Raw genomic sequence first — 4,750 nt, 5'->3', positions numbered from 1 at the left:
CTTTTTTTTTGAGGTTTCTCTGGCCTTAGGTGCCATCAATGGTTATCGAAAAACAAAAACTCTATGCTTTTACCACACCAAACTTAGAATGTTGCTCACCCTCGAGCAAAAGAAGAAAGAAAAGAAGAAGGAAAAGAAGATATGGAGAATAGGGAGAGAGGTGTGTATTCGGCCATATGGGTGGGATTGGGTGGGAAAGAGGTTTTGAATTTGAAGGTAGGTGGGGGTGTAGGGGGATGAGTGGATGGATGTGAGTGGTGAAGAGGTAATTGGGAAGAGAGATTGAGGTGATTGGATTGTGTGAAGAAGAGAGAAGGCGAGTTGAGGTAGGTGGGGATCCTGTGGGGTCCACAGATCCTGAGGTGTCAAGGATTTATCATCCCTGCACCGATTAGGCATGTAAAATTCCCTATGCATGCAATCCTGGCGTTTAACGCCAGATTGATGCTTGTTCTGGGCGTTCAACGCCAGTCTGCAGCATGTTTCTGGCGTTGAACGCCAGCTTTCCTTAGGGTGCAATCCTGGCGTTCAAACGCCAAGATGCTGCTTGTTTCTGGCGTTCAACGCCAGATCCATGCTCTGTTCTGCCGTTGAACGCCAGCCAGATGCTCCTTACTGTCGTTTAAACACCAGTAAGTCCTTCCTCTAGGGTGTGATTTTTCTTCTGCTATTTTTGATTCTGTTTTTAATTTTAGTATTTATTTTGTGACTCCACATGATCATGAACCTAATAAAACACAAAAGAACAATAAAATAAAAATAAAATTAGATAAATAAAAATTGGGTTGCCTCCCAATAAGCGCTCCTTTAATGTCACTAGCTTGGCAGTGGGCTCTTATGGAGCCTCACAGGTGATCAGGTCAATGTTGTAGACTCCCAACACCAAACTTAGAGTTTGAATGTGGGGGTTCAACACCAAACTTAGAGTTTGGCTGTGGCCTCCCAACACCAAACTTAAAGTTTGATTGTGGGGGCTTTGTTTGACTCTGTCTGAGAGAAGCTTTTCATGCTTTCTCTCCATTATTACAGAAGAACACCCTTGGGTTTTAAACACAAGGTAGTCCCCATTCAATTGAATGACTAATTCTCCTCTGTTAACATCTATCACAGCTCCTGCTGTGGCTAGGAAAGGTCTTCCAAGGATGATGTATTCATCCTCATTCTTCCTAGTGTCCAAGATTATGAAATCAGCAGGAATGTAAAGGCCTTCAACCTTTACTAACACGTCCTCTACTAATCCATAAGCTTGTTTTACTGACTTGTCTGCCATTTGTAATGAGAATATGGCAGGCTGTACCTCAATGATCCCCAACTTCTCCATTACAGAGAGTGGCATAAGATTTATGCTTGACCCTAGGTCACACAGAGCCTTCTCAAAGGTCATGGTGCCTATGATACAGGGCATTAAGAATTTTCCAGGATCTTGTCTCTTTTGAGGTAAAGTATGCTGAACCCATGTATCTAGTTCACTAATGAGCAAGGGAGGTTCACCTTCCCAAGTCTCATTACCAAACAACTTGGCATTCAGCTTCATGATAGCTCCTAGATATTGAGCAACTTGCTCTCCAGTTACATCTTCATCCTCTTCAGAGGAAGAATAGTCTTCAGAGATCATGAATGGCAGAAAGAGGTTTAATGGAATCTCTATGGTCTCCATATGAGCCTCAGATTCTTTTAGGTCCTCAATAGGGAACTCCTTCTTGGTTGGGAGACGTCCCATGAGGTCTTCCTCATTGGGATTCACGTCCTCCCCTTCCTCCTTGCATTCGGCCATGTTGACTATGTCAATGGCCTTGCACTCTCTTTTTGGATTCTCTTCAGTATTGCTTGGGAGAGTACTAGGAGGAGTTTCAGTGACTTTCTTACTCAGCTGGCCCACTTGTGCCTCCAAATTTTTTATGGAGGACCTTGTTTCACTCATGAAACTTAAAGTGGCCTTAGACAGATCAGAGACTATGTTTGCAAGCTAGAGGTGCTCTGCTCAAAATTCTCTGTCTATTGCTGAGAAGATGATGGAAAAGGCTTGCTATTGCTGAGCCTGTTTCTTCCACCATTATTAAATCCTTGTTGGGGCTTTTGTTGATCCTTTCATGAGAAATTTGGATGATTTCTCCATGATGAATTATAGGGATTTCCATAAGGTTCACCCATGTAATTTACCTCTGCCATTGTAGGGTTCTCAGGATCATAAGCTTCTTCTTCAGAAGATGCCTCTTTAGTACTGTTGCATGTATTTTGCCATCCATTCAGACTTTGAGAGATCATGTTGACTTGTTGACTCAACATTTTGTTCTGAGCCAATATGGCATTAAGAGCATCAATCTCAAGAACTCCCTTCCTCTGAGGCGTCCCATTATTCATGAAATTCTTCTCAGAAGTGTACATGAATTGGTTATTTGAAACCATGTCAATAAGTTCTTGAGCTTCTGCAGGCATTTTTTTTAGGTGAATGGATCCACCTGCAGAATGGTCCAATGACATCTTAGAGAACTCAGACAGACCATAATAGAATATATCCAGAATAGTCCATTCTGAAAGCATGTCAGAAGGACACCTTTTGGTCATCTGCTTGTATCTTTCCCAAGCTTCATAGAGGGATTCACCATCCTTTTGTTTGAAGGTCTGTACATCCACTCTAAGCTTGCTCAGCTTTTGAGGAGGAAAGAATTTAGCCAAGAAGGCCGCAACTAGCTTATCCCATGAGTCCAGGCTATCTTTAGGTTGTGAATCCAACCATGTTCTAACTCTGTCTCTTACAGTAAAAGGGAAAAACATGAGCCTGTAGACATCAGGATCTACTCTATTAGTCTTAACAGTCTCATAGATCTGCAAGAACTCAGTTAAAAACTGGTAGGGATCTTCTGATGAAAGTCCATGAAACTTGCAGTTTTGTTGCATTAGAGCAACTAATTGAGGTTTTAGCTCAAAATTGTTTGCTCCAATGGTATGGATTGAGATGCTTCTTCCATCAAACTTAAAAGTAGGTGTAGTATAATCACCAAGCATCCTCCTTGCATTATTGTTGTTAGGTTCGGCTGCCATCTCCTTTTCTTGTTCAAAAATTTTAGCAAGGTTGTCTCTGGATTGTTGTAATTTAGCTTCTCTTAGTTTCCTCTTTAGAGTCCTTTCAGGTTCCGGATCAGCTTCAACAAGAATGTATTTTTCCTTGTTCTTGCTCATATGAGAAAGAAGAGAACAGAAAAGGAAGATGAATCCTCTATGTCACAGTAAAGAGGTTCCTTATTGTTAGTAGAAGAAGAAAGGGAATAAGAGTGAAGAAGAATGAATAGTCTAACCACAAGGGTGAGGATAAGGGCAGTGATTTGAGATGAAGATAAGTGTTAGTAAATAAATAAGTAAATAGAAAGAGATGAGAGAGGGAGAAATTTGAAAATAATTTTTTTGAAAAGGAGTTGATGATTTTCGAAAATAAAAATAAGAAATAAAATTAAAATTAAAATTTAAAACAATTAATTAATTAAAAAGAATTTTGAAAAAGGATGAGATATTTTCGAAAATTAGAGAGAGAGAAAGTAGTTAGGTGGTTTTGAAAAAGATAAGAAACAAACAAAAAGTTAGTTAGTTAATTGAAAAAGATTTGAAAATCAATTTTGAAAAGATAAGAAGATAAGAAGTTGGAAAAGATATTTTGAAATCAAATTTTTTAAAAAGATAAAATTTAAAAAGATATGATAAAAAGATATGATAGAAAAGATATGGTTGAAAAAGATTTAATTTTAAAATTAAAAATAAAAAATTAATTACTTGACTAACAAGAAACTAAAAGATATGATTCTAGAATTTAAAGATTGAACATTTCTGAACAAGAAAGTAACAAACTTCGAATGTTTGAATCAATCATATTACTTGTTAGCATAATTTTCGAAAATAAATATAAAATTAAAAAAATATTTTTGAAAAAATATTATTAAAAGGAAATTTTCGAAAATTAGTAGGAAAAATGAAAAAAATTTGATTTTTGAAAAAGTTTTTAAAAAGATAGGATTTTTAAAATTGAAAATTTGACTTGACTTACAAGAAACAACTTATTTTTAAAATTTTTTTGACTAAGTCAACTCAAATTTCGAAATTTATGAGAAAAACAAGGAAAATATATATTTTTTTTGAATTTTTAATTACAATAGAGAAAAACACAATTATGACCCAAAACATGAAAATTTTGGATCAAAACCAATGATGCATGCAAGAACACAATGAATGTCAAGATGAACACCAAGAACACTTTGAAAATCATGATGAACATCAATAACATATTTTTGAAAAAAATTTTATGCAAAGAAAACATGCAAGACACCAAACTTAGAAATCTTTAATGCTTGGACTCTAACAAACGAAAAATGCATATGAAAAATAAGAAAAGACACAAAACAAGAAAACATGAAGATCAAACAAGAAGACTTACCAAGAACAACTTGAAGATCATGAAGAACACATGCATGAATCAATTTTTCGAAAAATGCATAAATTTATAGAAAAATGCAATTGACACCAAACTTAAAAATTGACTCAAGACTCAAACAAGCAACACAAAATATTTTTGATTTTTTTTTATTTTATTAAATTTTTTGGATTTTATTTTGTATTTTTCGAAAAACATATAGGAAAAAGAAAATAAGAAATTCAAAAATTTTTAATAAGAATTCCAGGAATCTTTCAATGTTAGCCTAAAGCTCCGATCCAAGGGTTGGACATGGCTTAATAGCCAGCCAGCTTTAGGATATAAATCAGT

At 36.0% G+C, this 4,750-nt stretch overlaps 1 non-coding gene across 1 annotated transcript; it reads left to right on the top strand.

Annotated features, from left to right (window-relative positions):
* The first annotated feature begins 2,535 nt into the window (after positions 1-2,535).
* LOC112798571 (small nucleolar RNA R71) lies at positions 2,536-2,643 on the top strand. The gene has a single exon (XR_003200179.1). It is a non-coding gene; the product is annotated as a small nucleolar RNA R71 (small nucleolar RNA).
* The last annotated feature ends 2,107 nt before the right edge of the window (positions 2,644-4,750 follow it).

This window comes from Arachis hypogaea, chromosome 4 (assembly GCF_003086295.3).
Source record: "Arachis hypogaea cultivar Tifrunner chromosome 4, arahy.Tifrunner.gnm2.J5K5, whole genome shotgun sequence".
In the NCBI taxonomy this organism is placed as follows: Eukaryota; Viridiplantae; Streptophyta; class Magnoliopsida; order Fabales; family Fabaceae; genus Arachis; species Arachis hypogaea.
This window is presented reverse-complemented; position numbering and strand designations above follow the sequence as displayed.